Genomic DNA, 19,158 nt, shown 5'->3' with positions numbered 1-19,158 from the left:
GTGGTGCCTCCCTGGGTCTGGGATCGAGGTTTGCACCAGTGTTTCAGGAAAACAATCTGCCTGCAGGTATGTCACACCCCTGATCATGAACTGCTGCCAGCACTGGCAGCCTCTGGCGCCTCATGCCATTGTAAACAGGAATCTATGGAAAAGCACCCCCGTCGCTGCTAAGGGGCCAAAAGCCCCAGTCAGAAGGGTTGCCAGTTAGCCTTGAGCTTCCCAACTCCCCTTAATTCCCCTCCTCCACAGCCCTGTGTATGCTGCGACTGCAGCAATATGTTCCCCAGGGCTTTCCGCAGGCCATTATATTGCCTTTCAACAGTGGCTGATGACATTCCCAGAGTTACACTTATCTTAGTACAAGAGGCAGAGATCACTAGACTTCCAACTCCTATCCAAATACCAGCTTCAAAAAAACAAACAGGTCATTGCACACGCCTCTGCTCTTGAACTGAAACAGTGTTGCCTGAAAGCAAGGGCCGGAGCAGGAAACGCCCTCATGTTACACCCTCCATGATGAAAATGTAACACTTTGAAGTTTTCTTCACTACACCCCAAATATTGACATTGAACTGGAGGCAAGAGTAAAGAACCAGATCTGGACCTCACTGCTGTGCTGCTGCAGTCACTAGATGCCAGAAAAACAGGTATCCCCAATATTTTTTTTAGGTTTGTCATGGGGTTGGTATTTAATTTCTTAGGAGTTCTGAGTCAGGTGGTTGAATGCAAAATGAATTGCACTGAATGCAAAATGAAACATGCATATGCAGCTTCACACATTCAGAATTTCAACCAGAAATTTCTACACCCTCCGATATTAGACATAGTGAATCATCTGCAAGATTTCGTCCAGCAATTTCTACTCCCCCCGTACTAGTATGAGTGAATTGTCTAGATCTGCAGATTCCTTTGGTAAAAAAGGCTTAAAGCTGATGTGCCAACAATAGAATTTGTCTCCTGTAGTTCAGTGTTATGGCACTGCCTTAAAAAAGGGCCTTTAGACATAGTGAGCAGTTCCACTAATTTTCCATTTTGGGGGGGAAAGCATTAAGTTTTCAAGCAACCTGACATGCTAATATTTGTAATAACAGAGAGCTGAAGTGTCAGCCTGCCAAACAAAGTTAACTTGCTCAGTATTTCTATTTAAAATAATGATTGGAATGTAGGAAATGTCCACTACAAACCTGTATTCTTCTGATGTCACCTGCATGATTAAAAAGAAATTAATTGAAAATGCCTTTATTTTTTTTTAAATATGCTCCAAAAAGCTCTAAAACATGTATTTCTCTGCAATAACTGTACCCATATGAACTCATCTTTTTAATTCCAGGATTTTCAGTGAGGTGGAAGGCACGTAAGAGCTGAACACTCATAATGGCTGTTACTGTTGACTCTGTACCACTGGATATAAAACACCATTTATCGAACATAGATGAAAACAAAGTTCATATTTACTTAGGTAGGTGGATAGTCTAGGTGAACACTTGCAGCCATAAAAATATATCACTGATAACAAGCATGGGATACTATACTAGGAGAAAAGACTGAATCATGGGGTTCTTTCCCAACTGAAATGTAAGCACAATAAATTGCAGCAAAATTTTATGACAGTATCTCTGGAAAAGTCACTGCATGAACAAAACAGCCTGTCTAAAGCTGACATGGAGGTCATGTCAAATCTCAGGAGATCACTTCGCTGTTGTGCAGCTAAAGGAAATTTTGCAGCATCTAAAAGTGAGGTAGTAGATGTCATTGAGAACTACAATTCAATTGAAAATACTTTGGTTTGGCTTTTCCTAGGCAACAAGTACTTTATTCTGGTGTGAAAAATACCAAGAGTCGGTACACATACCAATGTATCCTCATCCTTGGGAAAACTTCTGCATAAGCTTTTCTGTGCACTAGTGACATGCTCAAAGGAGAGCACCATTCACCTGCAAGTCCTTTTTGTCAGACAGACAAAAACATTTCAAGGAGAATGGTGAGCACAGAGGAAGGGCAGAGGCATTTCTTTCTGAGTCTTAGTAAGGAAAGATTGCAGATGAAGGACTGAAGACAAGTTCCAGCTCAATCACATTTAGGTAGTTAACCTTTTCCTCCCAACAACCTCTTCCCCCTTTTCCTCCCAACAACCTCCTCCCTGCTTTGGCTTCTCATGTGGCTTCAACAATATGTTTGTGCTATACATGGAGGCATTTCCTGCTACAGGCTGTGCTAAACAACTGTGCTTCATACAGCTTCACTCTGCTCACCTCCTACTTTTTTTTTTCTCCATTTTTGCTCAGCAGAAACTCAAAACCAGGCCCTTGCAAGGCTGAAAACTAGCTGTTTATTCTTCCTCTCAGTTTCCCATCCCTCAACAAGTTTTTTCCATGACATAGGCATATGGTCTTCATAACACGCCACTCAGCATCCACTTCTGACCAACTGTCAAAATATTTGCTTTGACAACCCAAATTCAAAATACACAATGGTTCTTTAACCCTTTTGGTATTAATTCATTCAAAGTAATTCTTGCTGAAGAAGCAGATTACAAGAAGTATCCTCACCTCTTAGTCATTTGGGCCTTTCCCTATTTTTACCACTGCATTCAATCATATTTGTGTGGAAACAGGCCATTCATGCTGGGAAACAGCCCTGCACAGCAAGTGCCCACATGAGCCACACACCACAGCAGCATGAGGGTCTTGGCAGTGCCATTCTGGCCCACCACATAACCCACATTCCTTGTCTGGACAGCACAGCTCTCGGATGGGTCAAAACTAAACCTTCAGCCCCACTGACCGTGGCTACCATGCTCATGGTCACGCTCTGCATTAAGTGAAGTCTAACACAGTGAAAAGACATCAATGAGAACATCAGATTCTCAAAGAATCCAAAGAGAATAAGAGTTCTCAAATGCAAAATTATTTTGGTTATTTTAATCTAACAAATCAAGCCATCTTAAAACATTGCTAAAACTTTCTTTCTTTTCAGATTCAATTTTGACAACCAGTACACTGCCTCCAATCATACTTTCACATCTCTAGCTAGGACTATTCAACTGTTGCCTTTTACTATACATCTATGTTCAAAGTATATAAACAACATATATTTTTTTCTGAATGAGATAAAGAAACAAAATTGCCTCCATTTGACTTACACTGCCAAAAACAGAAAGTGAGAAGCATATCTAAATTACAATATTTGAATTAAGATTTTGGTTTTGAAGATGTTGAGCTGCAGAGTTTTGCTTTGGCATACCAGGCAGATAGGAAGGAACAGCTGTGAAGTACGAATCTGAGGTTGTTTATTTTACAAAGTTGTCCGACAAGTAGTGTACAAGAGAATCACAAGTACCTTGCAGAACAATGTTGTGGCCAGTCCTTCATGCTCCCCTTATGATTTAACTGCAGTCCGAGGCTTGGACTATGATTCAGCTTTTGCCCTTTCCAGCCTGGTTCTGTCAGCTCAGAGTGAGAATAAATCATTTTTAGATAAGTGGCTTTTGGCTTGGCTTAAGCAAACAGTTGAATGGAAGGCCACACAGACTGCTGAAGCCATCCCAGTTTATAAAAGAAATCTAAGCACAGTTAGACATTTTCTGAAGTTTGCTGGGGTCCAAAGTACAACCACACAGAGGAATTTCTAAATCTTGTCTACCATACACAAGCTTGAGCATCTCATAACGCAAAATGTGCAAATCTTGGAAGCCTGGGTTCTGCTTTCTCTGAAATGTTTTTCATTAGCAGTTATAAACTCTCTGAATATGCTTTGAACTACAAGAGTGGAAGTGGTTCCTATATGTGTTGATGTTTACTCACTATTTAAAACAAACAAGAAGAGTCTCACACACTAAGACTCAATTACCTCAAGCTGACCCACCCAGGTTGACATGAGCTCCCACTTTAAAAAGCTTCCATCCTTAGGTGTTATTGGACAAGCAAACTGTTCAATTGTGAGCTCACCCTGCCTGGTGGAGTGAGGCAGCCATCAAACCACTGAGGTAAGAGGGACTGCACTTAAGACAATGTGGTATGAGCACTAGAGATTGTTAATTTCCTAGATAAGTGATAAATGTTGGTAAATAAACTCCTCCCACTCAGTCCTCTCAGCATTCTTACAGGAACTGCTGTTCAGAAGGAGATGGCAGGTTTCTGCCAACTTCCCTGCAGTCTTCAAAGCAGCAGAGCAGACAAGAAGCAGCATTTTTGAGGAGGTAGAGAGGTGCACCTCTGCATTTCTACCCCACACACTTAGAGTTGACTTGCAAATGTAAAAAGAAGTACATTAATCACACTCCCCTGTCACAAGAGAATAGTGACAAGGATTAGTACTTCAGGAAATACCAGCTGTCCCAGATGGTTTGGTGTAGGCTCTCTCTGCAGACCACAAGGAGCTCTGGTGGCACTTTTTTCTGATAAGCACTGCATACTCACCACAGAAAGCACCTGGACCAAGAAGAGGGAAGGACACTTCACTGTGCCTTTGTTTCATTCTCTAAATGTAACATATTTCAAAGTGATCAAAAAGATTCAGTGTCAGACAACAAAATTGAGAAGGTGCTTTAAAGCTGAAGTGGGTGCACAGCTTCAGACAAATAGCTGAGAATAAGCAAAGGATTCTCCATTCACCTATGTATTTTAATCAAATTATTGCCAACCTAAACAACATTCCAGAACAGAGAAGAACTTGAAGAACAAAGAGCAAAGTTTTGATTAGACTTCACACGTGAATTAAAGAGAGTGAATATTTGCATATCTAATGAATATTTAACCATTGTAAACCTGCACAGGCATATTAATTAGTGAATTATTGTGATAGGTGGTTGAAAACACATCAGAATAAACAGATGAAATTTACTGGTAATGGAAAGAATGTAGACTTATGATGCATCACGTCTTATTCCTGCTGGCACAATGTAAGATATGAAAAGGAAAATGAAAATATTTTTCAAAATAGTCAAAACTCACTGAAGTATCCTAATCAAAACACTATTTCCTTGTCTTTCCTTTGAATTATCCTGTTTACTTCTGCCTCTCCCTACCAAAGGAATGTAGATGTAAAATTTTAATGAAACTATCCCTCATGTGCCCAAATATTATGTACACCAAGTGAAAAAATAAATGTATAAAACAAGAGAAAATAATTCTGACAATGACTGTTGGTCTCCTGAAGCTGGACACGATGTTTGTTCCATTTCATCTTGCAAATGCTATGGAATATGTCCTGTAATTACAGGTGCATTTGTTTCTAGAATACATCACTGTAAAAGAAAAAAATATAAAACTTCTTTCCAACTTAAAAAAAAAGCAGTTGAAATGTACTGTTCTTTCTCTGACTTCATTAAAAGCCATGGCAAAACTCCCACTGACTTTAATGGGGCCAATACATCACTGAAAAATCACTACAAGAATGAAAGTTTCCAAATTTTCAGGCCAACTGCAGGGGAGGTTTAAACACAGAATTCATTTCCCTCTTCCATCATCCAGACAAAACTTTGCTTATTGCCCCCCCACTAAGAGGATATCAAGCTAACTCAGATTTCCAGCATTGCCTCTGAAGCACAAATTCTCAAGCTGGAGATTTGTTCAATTGGTCTGTATTTATTGACTTACAAAATTCCTTAAATCTGCAGCCATTACACTGTATTTTGAAAATTTACTTGGGATATTTTGTAATTCCAAAATTTATTACAGCCTACAACGTTCAGAAAAGCGAATGTGTGGTATTTCTATTGTTGTTTCTCAGGAGAAAATTACACATCACATCAAAAATCATCACTAAGGGAGCAATCTTGGCTACAATTAGTGATAGTCTAACTGCTCAGGAATTTACCAACTGGGAGCAGAATCATGACTTTTCTTTCCTAGTCTGATTCCTCAGCAGCTCACTGAAGTCTCAATCTTCAGAAGTCTCATCTGAAACCCCCTTTCTTGATTACCTACATTATCATATATGCAAGCAGACTCAAATATTCATTGTGTTGTGATTACTTCACAAAAAAAAAAAAAGATTAAATAAAAGATAAAAGAGCTCCCAAAGGAGTCTGATCAGTAAAAAATGGAGGTTAGGAGAAAAATGGGAAGTGAGAAGGAAGAAACTACTAATATTTGGTAGTAACAAATCCTTGCTATTTTTATAGTAAGGATTTTTACTTTAAAAGGAAGCCAGATGATGGCTATTGAAATAGTTAATGGTGTATGCATAAGCTAGACCATCAGACCAAAACCACATGTAATCTGTGCTTATTGTAAAAAACAGTTCACTCCCATGAGTTCATTGTGACAGATTTGGAACAAGTCTTAATAATTTATTAATATTGTACTAAGATATTTATTATACTAATACACTGGTTATTGTTTAATATGAGACTAGTGAGAAAAACAGGCAGGAAAGGAAAAGAATGACTCAGTTGTGACACTTCTCAGCAAACTCTAGGGAATTGCTTATTAAAAAGACAAAACTAGCTCAGGAAAAGCCTCACAAACACAGCAGATCAAAGACCTGAGGATTGTTTAGGAAGGATCAGTTTTTCAAACTGGAGGGAAGACAAGCTGTTTTAGATAAACAAGCTTAAGAGAAAGGCACCTATGGGATGTGCCTATTGAATTTATTGAAGTTAGGCCAACATACTGGGCTCCTCATTTGCCCTTAGAAAAGCAGACAGCCCTGCAAACAGCCTTGGTTCCTTGAATGAAGGAAACACCACTTCAGTTGATTCCCGAAAGGAAATCACTGCAGTATCTCCTTTCGCATTTGTGGCTCTGTTAAGCAGAGCAACCACAAAGGTTATGGCTCTCCAGCCTGCCTGAACAGCCAGGGGTGGGTCATTCTTCTGCTGAGACAAGACCTAAGGCTGTAGACCCAAGGACTGACCTTTTTGAGCAGGAAGGACCCACAGCTGCTTGCACTGTTACTCACTGCAAACAATCTTCTATATCAGTCCTTCCCAACTGCCGCCAGCTAGAAAAACAGCTGGCAGGTATCAACTGCTCCACAGGTTCATGACGTGTAACACTCCCACAGTAAAGAAAAGACACACTTTTGGCACAATAGGATCTTTGCACTTTGGATCCAAGACACACAACTTGAACAAATTACCTGCTACAATAGCAGTGACTGATGAGATGGAGAACCTAACTTGTCACAAAATGTATGTAACCATTTTTGTTCCTCTAAATTCAAACTGAAAGTGAAACGTCATTCAAAAATACTCAGTATAGACAAGCAGCTAGGTACAGTAATTCATAAAATGTGTGTACGTTACAGGAACACCTTGACTGTGACTATTCATTGTACTTTAGCTGAGGAGAACCAGCAGTGGCTCAGGTAAGTGAAAAGGGCTGTGATGGATCAGAACTGCCATGTTTCTATACTGGCAAACATGTTTGAAGTATCTGTGCACCACATATAACAGTAAACTTGAAAAGAGTGCACAAAAAATCTTTTATCCAGGAAAATGCAAAGTACTCGGACACTGGCATATCTCTGTGCACATCAACTAAATGTGAGCTATAGTTATAATTAATGGTTAACCTCTTGACTGTGGCTAAAAAGAAGAATTGAAATATTTTCAATACTGCTGATTTCATTCATCAATAATTACAGGAATGCAGTGTTTAGTTGGGATCTTTGGAAGCTCGCTGCAAAGAGCTTTGAAAAATCTAGACTAATAGCTGAAATTCTGGAAACCCCATTTTAGAGCAAGAAGCAAAAATTAACAGATTATTTATTTTAGCAACTGGATTTAATTTTAAAGCCAAGATTGAAGCTAATTCTACAAGTTGAGCCATGTGCAAAATTCTGGCTTGTTTTAATGCAGTTTGACTTGCTAGACTAGATAATGCTAATAGTCCTTTTCTGTCCTTAAAATGTATACAACCACGAAAATTAATAACTAATAAATGTTTGTAGAAACTGAAAAGGGCTAGAGGGGGGAAAAAAGTGCATCTTTCTCAGCTTCACTTTCTCCTAAAATGCTGTCATGCCTCTGTCTCTGACATCATGAAGTTTGTGTCACAGAAACACTTCATGGTGCAAAGTAAATCTGGACCTGTTTGGGGATATGCATATAGGTGTGGTAATGATCCACCTTACTGCCATATAAATACATAGGCAAAAAAAAAAAAAAAAGAAAAAAAAAAGGAAGAAAGCATAAATAACCATCCAAGTCCTCCAGATGAGATGTTCCCTCACTCATGTAATGAAGTCTGTAGCAATACTGTGAACTCAACCTAAATGCTGCCACTAGAAACCCTAAAACTTTGGAGTTTTAATATATTCTGCAGTGTCTTGCACTGTGCCAAACACTTCTCTTGTCATCCTTCTAACACAAACCTCAGCTACTCCTGTGTCACTTTGAATCTCTAGCCCTGACATACCACATGCAGATGTACTTTTCCTTCTCCACAAAGGAGGACTGTGGACATGGTCACATCTCCAATAGTGACTTTGCTCACTGAAAAATGGTTTAGGTATTAAACTGCAGGTTTTTTCTTAGAGTAACCACTTCTGAATTAGGCAATTACCACAGCAACATGTCAAAACAGCTTCAAAGAAATTCACCTGTAAAGAAACAAACTTAGCTCTATGACTAGCTTTCTCCACTTGTGCTTCAGAAAGGAACATAAACTTACTCCTAATATCTGTAGTAGATGATTTCCCAAACTTGTACCTCTTTGAAGAGGATGAAGATACAGATATTCACAGATCCCACTAGATTGTAGGGAGTGAACTTACTTCACGACAGACCACCCCTTTATGTATTGGGTTGGTTAAAGTTTCTTTCAGTTCTCAGTGACATTAATCCTTTAGAAAGCAAATTCAGTCTACAGACTGGTGGGAGGGTAACCTCTGATTGTATTGTTGCCAAAAGGTAGAAAGTTCTTGATTATGTCTTTCCCACTGGGAAATGCAAATGAATCAAAATGCATATCTGAAGATCTCCCAAGGAACAGACAGATAACTATGACTAAGAAAAAAGTCCCTGCATACTACAAGCTTTATGGAAATCTGTCTGCTCTGTAAGTTTCAAACATTTAACTGCATTCTGAAAATAATCTTTAAATTCATGATTATCTATTAGAACTCCTTACTGCATTTCAAGTTCTATGCAAGCACAGAGTTTCATGGCAAAATTAAAAGTATGGTAGAAGAAACAGTTTAACTAACTGTCCATGATCGAAGTTGTTGTTTAAAACCTATTCTAAACAGTGCACTCATTGTATTCTGTATGTTGATACTGACTATTACTAGCATTAATTGGTTCTTTAAAATACATGGTTGCAAATCATAAATTTTAACTTGTTTCCTAATAAATGCTCTCCTAAAAAGCAAATCATTTAATCAGAGGCAAAATTAATTAGATTTGAATAATTCATTAATAGCTTGTATAAAGCTGAAAAAAATATGGTCATTCATATACATGTATTTAAACTTATCAGAATTTTACTCAGGATTTTGTACCATGACTACTCGAACTGGGACAAATGGCACAGTTTATGTAGTTGCATATTTACCTTTATCTCCGGTGAACAGGACATGCTTTTTTGCCAGTCTTTTTCTATTTGGTTATGTTAAGATTGCGGAATAAAAAGTTCAGATAACGCAATCAAATAAGCAAAACCATTTCAGCCTAAAATAGAATATACTGAAAAAACCAATATTTTCTCTGGTTTTTAGTTTGTTTTTAAAAGATGCTTAGTCCAATGTTCACTCAGTTTTGAGCAATAGAGTTATCAACAGAGATGTCCAAAGCATCAAGGGAGAGAAAATAAAGAAAATAAATTAAAATTGACTACTTAAATATAGAGAGGACAAAAACATGCAGAGAGAAAGACCAACATTATAATCTATAAAACAGGCTTGGGGATGGGGGAATTGAGAATTGAGTTTTTTTTCCTAAGGAAGCACTGCCCAACCTACTGAAATGTTTTCCAATGACTGTTACCCATTATTAAGCTCCAGATGTCTGACAGTGTGTAAAATCTAGATATCTGACACAGCTGAAATTTTTTCTTGTGTATATATGTGTGGGTATATATATATCATACAGAAAGCTTGGAAAAATTCTACCCTTACAAAATAATTTTACATTCCTCCTGAATAAAACTGAATCAGGAGATTTATCTGTTTCGAGAGATGTAAGATTAAGGACACCAAAATTCTTTATTTAACCAGTATAAATACCTCTATAAAAGTTAAATTTCAAAAATTATCATATCAAAGCTTTAAGAAATTTCACAAAACTGTAACAAATTCCACAATCCACTGCATAAATCAAACGGGAAGCAAAACAGCTCCAATGCACACCCAGTACCCTGACAGTCTCCCAGCACTGTTGGATGAACTCTGTCTACAACACTTGCAGATCATCAATTTGGCATCTCTTGTGCCAAAATGGCACAATGGGCTCCCCTTTTTATCTTTATGTCAGAGAATAAAATCCTACAGGAAACTGGAAATAAAACTCATTAATCTGTATTCAGTGAATCCCATCTTTAGAAAAAGTAAGGGATTGTTTCTTTTGGAATCTTGCTTATCTTTTACAATTGAATCCATTATCTAGAGTACAAGCTGACAGGTGCATCTGGTGTTCTGCACAGGATAAATTCCAAGAATACACTGGTTGGTGTACACTGCATTTACTTCACTAGGGTATACAAGAACCTAGCAAGGTAAAAACCAAAACCCAAACAGATTAAATGAAGCATTTGAGTCCTTGCTTCTGTAATCACTTTTTCCCTGAGCTGTCATGATGGCAGGAGTAACAGAAAATAAGTTCTCAAAGCTTTTTGGTGCAGCCTGGTCTATTTGCAGCACAGAGAGAACAAAAGATTTAAGTGGACTGACTCACTATTTGGATAATGATCTCATCTGAATTGAGCTGTGAAAATACCAATTTGCTTGAGATGACATAACTGCTGCTGCGAAATCTAGATTCCTCAGTAGCTCTCCTAGAAAGAAAGTTTTGCTATAAGACAGAAGTGAGAGGCTCTTCAAGCAGATGGTCCTGGGGATGTGCCCAAAGGCCGGTTGGTACATGTTGGTACAGCCAGGTCAGAGGTGCCAGCAGTGCTGCAGCAGCCTCCTTGAAGCAGGCTGTCTTCTCACAGCTGCAGTTTGTACTCTCTGCCCTTGCAGGGCTAAGATCCACATCAAATGCTTGCCTTTGTGTTTGGAAAAACTTAGCATGCACCAGGCTTTGATGGTGAAGCCGTCACCACTGGCTTCATTCCTGATGTCATCTGCAATGAAGGTGATCCCTGTTTTGCAGCATTATTTTAAGATGCTGCCTGAGTAATTCTGGATAGATCACAAGAAAAATTTAACAAAAAATCCCATTTCCTCAGGACTGGAGTAGACATACACAGATTGGAGCAGGAGATGCCACAATTGGTGGCAACTGTGTTCTTCTGTGTTCATGGTGTGTGTCTTTGGCTTCAAGAACATTTACCTTTGTTTACTGTGCATGTTTTTCCCAAGAAAGGAAAGAACTACTTTGTTCCTTTTTTACTATAATCAAAATCTGCTATCCTATTTAGGGAAAGGGAACACAGAAAGCAGAAGATATTAGATGGCAAAGTTATCCTTTCTTATTTTTCTTTCTTAGTATGGTGCTGTCAAACACTTATTTTTGTTGCGTTTCAAAACCAAACTTAGGGTAATTCCTGCCCTATAAGCAATATTTGTATTTGCTTATCATGATCATGACCTTAGCAGTCTGATTTAAGGCTTCTGAGTCCTTGCAGCTGTACTGAACTCTCCGATGCTTTACAAAATACTAGAATAACAAAAGAAGAACACCAGTATTCACTGAAAAATGTTTAACAAATTATCAGAAAAATTCTAAAGCATTTAGCAGAGTCTTAGTCCTTTCATCTAGGATACGCCCAGTAGCTCATCTCCCAGTTGCAGGCTAAAATAAAAAACTGCAGAAATTGTACAGTAGCATTGCACTGGAGTGAAATACTGCTTGCAGCATGTGCACACCCCAATTCTCTGTATTCCACAGACACTGTCTTATGTTGCAGTTCTTTAAGGAATGGTATCACCCTGCAGCAGACCCCCACAGATAGGAATGTTAGAATGACCCTTAAACCCTAGAGGGAACCTATTGGCCAGAGGCCAGATGGCCCCAACCCCCCAGAACCTAGATAAAAACCCACTCCGTCATTGTTCGGTCTCTTTTTCCTCCTTCTCCCCAGAAAATAAACACGTGGAAACTGAGCCTCTCTCTCCTGGCTTCTGAAACTCTGCTCCTCGGCCGTCCCCCAAGACTGAGCTAGCATAACAGTTCAGGGGGGCAGTCAGAGGGGATTGCATCAGTCTTATATGCAGGAGGGCTTAAAAACAGTTGAAACTTCAACAAAATATGCTGACAGAACAAGAAAGCACATAGCTCCTTTCCCCAAATGTCGAAAAACTTCTGTGAACTAGATTTCAGGTTTTTTTATGACCTGTTATAACAAGATCCTATACAAAGGGTCTAGCTGGTTGGTTTGTAAACAAACAAACAAACATGACAGGTTAGGTTAGATTAGATGTGTGTGTCAGAAATGTAAAATTAGCATGCTGGTCACAGTCGTACCCAGTAAAACAATCCTCTACCTTGTTTTCAAACTCATAGTTTTGTTTAAGGGTTGGGTTTTTTTTTTTTTTTTCACAGGAAGCTATAAAAAGAAACAATAAGCAGAAAGTACTTAAACCACAAGCAAATGCAAGGAAGAGATAAGGTGAAATACTAAAAATAAATCTGGAGTAGTTGCAAGCTGGTGAGGAAGCAAAGTAACAGTAAAACATCCATGTCTTTATGCAAATGCAGTTAAAAAGAAAACAAATAAATAGGAACCAGCTGGTGAGAGGAAGAGCATGGTGGAACAAAGCACACTATGGGAATGAAAACACAGACTGTTATAATAACCTGTACAGGAAAGCTGCATGCATAAGAGAAGGTCAATGCAGTATTACTGTAATCTGAGACAATAACAGTGTCCTAAAATATGAAGAGGGACAATAGGAATGTTGGACATTCCACTGTACCTGTGTGGAGGCTGATAGCTTGTTCATACTCCAAGAGCCTGGCTGATGACAGCCAACTCAGAAAGCCTGTGCCATTCCCCAAGAAAACCCAGCAGGTCATCTCAGCAGCATCACACTTCTTGACAGCACTGGAGCGAAAACAGTCGGACAGACCTGGGGAAGGTCTGACACAAGGTGTCCTTGCGCCTTGTTACTTTTCAACTACAGTTACTTTTCAACACTCACCAGTACAAAAAGTGACATTACCAGAATTCTTACAATACAAATGTTAAATGATTACATAGGAAAAGTGACAGTGAATTCTACAAGAAGCTGTAAAAGAATGGCAGATAATTTAAATGTGTGCAAAAGAATGGTCAATCACTGTTTAACCTTTGGAAACTCTTGGGGAATTTGCAAAAATAAGTTTAATATAAAAGACTGAAATTTATCAAACAGCAGTAACATTTCAATATTGAAGAATGTAATGCTGGAGAAAAAAAATCAACCTATACTCAACTAAGACCAAGAAACAGGAAACCTATAAACTCTTATAAGCAACTCCCTTAAATCCATAAAGAACATGAGATTATGGAAGTAAGTCTAACCTTTAAATGGATTGTTTCTTTAGAATAATATGCTGAACCCCAAACCTTAAATTACTATTTGTTTGGGAGAAGAAGACCAAGAAGGGTCTTCAAGCAGGCAGCGATCCCTCTGTGAAATTTAAATTATATTTTGTCTCCTGAAAATACTATGAAAAAATGCACAGAAAAGTGCTGCTGAAGACAACTTGAATTACACTCAATATGGATACATCATTCCATTTTCAAAGTCCAAATACTCCAGTTTCCTAAGGGTAGGTTACCACTGAAAGTCTTCTAAATGAGGGATCACAGCTTTCAAGAGCTCTATACAGCTGCTAAGATTAACAGAAGTTTCCCTTCACTCTGCACAGTCATGTCCTGAAGATCATGATGAGCAAATACTAACATTGCTCAGAAAGCTGGAATTATCCTAAGCTTGTTTGAAATCATCAAAAAAACAAGTGTCTAGCAGCACTGAGAAAAATAATGTTGACTTCTCCATTCCCTCATTTGCTTTCTAAGACAGCAGAGGGAAAAAAACCATTCATTTAGGTTTGTTGGCAGTGTACTTATGTACACTTATCACTCACAAATAAGCAATTCCTTTATAAGACAAATGAAGGATGCAAACAATTAACAGAGAAATGCTCAATTTGCCTTTTTCCCTCCCTGTCTTGGTAGACATGAGTTGTATTTGCATTAATAGTTAAAAACTAGGGATACTGCACATTTTCCAAAAGTATGTGATTATAAGAATATACTATACTTCGGCTGATTAAGTGAGGTAGCATACAAAGAACATAGTTTTAAAAAATTAATATTTAACTTGATAAAATTAGCATTAGTATAGAGCATATTTTTAAGTGTGACAATACTAAAACACATCTAAATTAATTCAAAGTTATGCTCCACCACAGTTTCGCAGGGAGAAAATGTTACTCCAATACACATAAACTGTTAAGGATGCCATCAAACTGATGCTCTGTGAAAACTAGACAATGAGACAAAGGAGAATACATCCCACTCACCTTTTCTCCCTGCCATGAAAACAAGAAATTTAGGCCTATTTGTTTCCAACAACAAAATTCAGGCAATGCTTTCTGAGGTGGAGTGATGGGGATGTGTATTTTGTTTTACTTTGAAAAAAGTTTTTAGACATATTCTGCAGAAGTAAAGATATATTCATGCATAATATTATTTTAGCTCCTAATTAAAATTGTGGCTTAAAGCACAAAACAAATATAGACTATGATACTGATCTCTGAGTTGGTAAAATGCTTTCGTGTACCCACCAGAATATTAAGATACAAATCTCTCTGGTTAGTGACACTGTCTGAATTCAGTTCCCCGAAGATAGTAATACAGAACACCAAGGCTATAGACATATCAGACTTCTCAACTATAGGGAAGCTTTTGAAACAGTAAATAAGTTTGCATAGATTTTTTTTTTCCTCCTGCAGAGAAAGATTTCACAGGATATTGTAAATGTTCAGTATAATTTAAAAGTTCTAATTTAATTGTCAACACTTTATGAACTCATCATTTCCATGAGGCTTGCCTTGCTAATTTGAACACAGGAGTAAAAGCTTCTTTGGACATTAAACACACATCTACAACTGTAATCTTAGAAACTAAATAACAAAGTGACTCAGTTACTATATTTTCACTTAGATCAGCTGGTATTCAGGAAGTGAGACTAATCATCTGAGAGAGCCCTTGAAATTATGAGTGACCTTTTGAAATTCTGAAGAATAAACATGCAACATGAAATCACTGGGAAACAGCTTTTTAAAGAAAACAGGTAATGGAGAAATTTAGTTGAGAATGAATGCATATCTGACACATCCTGACTTTCAGTGTTTTGAACCCAACAAGGCTGAGCACCAGCCCTTTACAGAAAGCAGGGTTACTTGTTCTTCCTCTTAATTAAAACCCATAGTTACGTTTTATTCACATTCCCCACATATGCTGTTAACACTAGAAGACTACTCATGTCACAAAAATTCTTGTGCTTTGTTGCCATACTGTGAGCTCAGACAGTAGTTTACGTAAGTCCACCAAACAGCCATCAGAAAATACAATTAGGGGTTTTCCAAAACTGCATTTGGAAAAGAAAGTAAAAAAAAAAGAGTATGCTAAAACGGATGAAATCAAAGGTAACCCTTACAACCTTTCACTGTATGCAGACATGATCTTTAGTAGAGAAATTCAAGAGGCATTAATGTAGAGGAATTCAATTTATTGAAATAGAAATCAGTAATTTGATCTGCCTAGAGTAATTGCATATCATAAACACAATGAACTTGAAGCCTTGGTGTATATCAAGGGCTATGAATTAACTAACAACAGTGAGATTAACTGAGGAAAAGGAAAAGGGCTAATAGGATACTGATGCACTTTGAAACAGCTATGCTGCTTTCTCAGCTAGAAATAGTACATGAGAAGCAGATAATCTTTTGCTATATCTCAAGAATGTATGTATGTGCTCAGATGCCCAGAGAACTGCAGACAGAGAGATCTGGAATGTTTCTAGCAATGGAAAAAAAAAAGAGGGGGTAGGGATGGGGTGGGAAGGGGGGGTCTTATGGGGGGATGGGATCAGAATGAACCCTACATCAAAACTGTTCCATTTTCTCCCTGTCCGAAAGGGGATGGTGAAGTTTTATTTTTATTTTTTAAAAATATTTGAAGCATCCAGGAATTTGGACACAGAAGAATTCAAGTATTTCCTAAAAGTACAATATAAACTAGCATGAAATCAAAAAAGACCACATTCAATGAGGGCAAGTAGCAAAAAAAAAGAAGCATATAAATACAGACTGAAGAACAGCTAGCAGTACTATAGACTAGAAAGTGAATGTTAAATGGGTCACAACTGAGTAGGAGTCAAAATAATGACAAGAGGACAAAAGCAAAACTAAAATGTTCTAATTCAGAGGTGTGTTAGTACTCCCACCAAAACACAAAAGCAGTGATTACATGTACTTTCAAAGCATCCAGCTTCTTGCTTAACATTTCAGCAAAATACAGAGAGATGGCAAAAGAGATCAATGGCCAGAGGTCTTAAAAATGTGACAGGAGGGAAGATACAAGAAGCCTTAATTCATTTGGAAGAGTAGATACGATAGTAACTGAAGTGATATTGCTAGGCTCCTAGAAACAGAGTTCTGGTTCACGATCAGCCCATGAACCCTCCATAGATTAACATTTAGTCCAATAAAAAATTTTGACCTTAAACACGAAACAGAAGCCTAAATGGGTAGTTGTAAAAACAACTGTAGCACTGAATAGAGCCATAAGAAAACATAATGGAACAGAAAAAAAGTCTGTGTAGGGTTACCATTTAAAAAAATCTATATAAAGATTTTCTCTACCTTTATTCCAGTTTCAAGTTTCAGCAAGAGCTATGAAAGCAGCTGTGGCTGGGGTAAGCTTGAATGGCTGGACAGAAATGTGTAAGAATTTCAGGGTGAACTGAAAAGAGCTTTCTTTTACAGTACAATCAGTCAAACTTGGGATTCATGCCCTTCACATGGCCACTCTATAAATTACAGGACAATCAATCAACCAAATCAAAACAGGATGTGCAGAGCAGTTGCTGTGTTTCTTAAACACCTCCTCTGGGATGCAGATGCAAGACACCCAAGGGGGTTTGCAGTAACTTCCAGCCCAGGTGATGCACATGCTCAAAATGGTCCAGAAATAATTATAAAACTAGATCTCATAACAGAATCTTCTGCTTGTCTTCCTGCCGACATTTGCAGTGTGCTGCAGGAACCTGCAAGAATGCCTTTATATGCCATCACAATCTAAGTTATTTTTTCCTCAAGTTTTAGTTATGTTAGCTCAGAGCCTCTCCATATTCCCTTTGGTAACAGCAAAGGCTGCATAAAGTAACAATGTAAGTGCTAGAAAAATGTTCAATTGACACAGTTGTTTGATGGAGAATCTCAAGTTGGGTAAGGGCATCCCCTTACAGGAAAGTGGAATTAAAGTTGTTGCAGTTCAGGCTCAGACTCCATCATCGGTTCCCTTAATCCACCAAAATATAAGTTCTGCCTTAGTACAGAGATTGTTCAACACTTTCCACTCTTAAAATGTATTTTCATTGCTTATGACTTTGCCAAAATAGCAGTTTGGGCTGAAACTTTCCACACCAGATGCCTGCCTGAGGCTGAAATTTTTTGCAGAAGTTTCAGCCAAACAATTTAGATGTCCTAGAAAATGAAGATGTGTTTTTCAGTATTAAAAGCATTTGGTGACCTTTTCTTCAAGAAAGAAAGCTTTGTAAGAGTAGATAAACTCTTCTACTCCATCAGATGGTTCATGACACTGAGGGGTGCACATCTACCCTGATTTGGCAGCTGGAGGCCTTTTGTAAGCTTGCCCAGTGACTCAAACCTCCACAGTCTGCATCCTCACTTTGTACACCTTTCTGTCAAGCTGGAGTCCTGATGAGACCAGCAGACCCATCACCCTTCCTCGGGGACAACGTGTGATTTCAATCACCCATGAACCATGTCAGATCAGAGCTGAAATCAAAGCTCAGTTCAGAGCATGCTTTTCCCTCTCCTGCCAGTGACAAAGCTATGCAAAGGGCTATGTTGGGGGGCTGCTTAAGAAGGAAACAGTGAAAGAACTTCAAAAACTAAACTCAAAAAAACAACCAACCGAGCACACAAAAAAAGTAACAACAACCACACCATATCTGGAGACTAGGTGGGCTGAAATAATGAAGTGAGCCAGAAGAAGATGGAGAGGCTGGATCAGTGAGACAGAGTTCGCTAATGAAGAAACAGTTAAGGTCTCGCCAGGAGGCAACCCAACCAACTTACTCAGGGATAGCAAATGGGTGTTAACAGTAACAGACGACAAGCACCTAGAAGTGTACAGAATTTATTTTGCACAAGTACCCTCAAGTTTGGCATTTCCCTACATTTTAAAACTCTGCATGACAGCTTTCTCAAAGGTCCCTTGTTCTGCATCTGAATTACTACTTTACAATGTCCACAAACACATTGTGAAGAGTGGAATTAGATGCTACAGCAGAGCCAGACTATCAGGGACTCCTTGGAGACCAAACACAATCGTTTCCCTGACATGTTTTCCTCATTCCTTTTACCATTCTGGTAGCCACTGGATCCCTCCATGAGGTGACTGAATCTGACAAGCCAGTAAAAAGTTAATCCAGAAGAGAAGGATAGAAAAGAAATCCAGGAAGGAAGCCCACAGGCATTTTCTCAGTGTGCAAGTTGAACTGTATCTCAGTGAAGATGAAAAGCACCCTACTGGGCAGTAGGAAGGCAGCAGGACCACACCCTAGGGAGCAGGGGGGAAAAAAGCAAGGCCTCCTCCTTCTTTTCAGATAAAGGCCTTCACTGTGACGAGTTGAAGGACATGATTACAAAAGTTACAGTGTGACATAACAATTGCTTAAATCTCCCCATTGATTGGAACCCCTAGAAAAAGAAGCTCCTTCCAGAAAACATGTCAAAAGTACTGATATTTCTTCATTCAGAGTCACAAGTCAAGTCACATGCTGGAATGATTTCATTTTAGCAATGCTTCA

General features: G+C 38.4%; 1 protein-coding gene across 4 annotated transcripts in view; it reads right to left on the bottom strand.

Annotated features, from left to right (window-relative positions):
• Positions 1–19,158, bottom strand: part of LHFPL2 (LHFPL tetraspan subfamily member 2) — a 122,851-nt gene that overhangs the window by 19,256 nt on the left and 84,437 nt on the right. The gene's annotated exons all lie outside the window — the stretch shown is intronic.

The sequence above is a fragment of the Anomalospiza imberbis genome, chromosome Z (assembly GCF_031753505.1).
Source record: "Anomalospiza imberbis isolate Cuckoo-Finch-1a 21T00152 chromosome Z, ASM3175350v1, whole genome shotgun sequence".
NCBI classification, from domain to species: Eukaryota; Metazoa; Chordata; class Aves; order Passeriformes; family Viduidae; genus Anomalospiza; species Anomalospiza imberbis.
The sequence above is the reverse complement of the archived record's forward strand: the minus strand, read 5'-3'. Positions and strand labels throughout refer to the sequence as shown.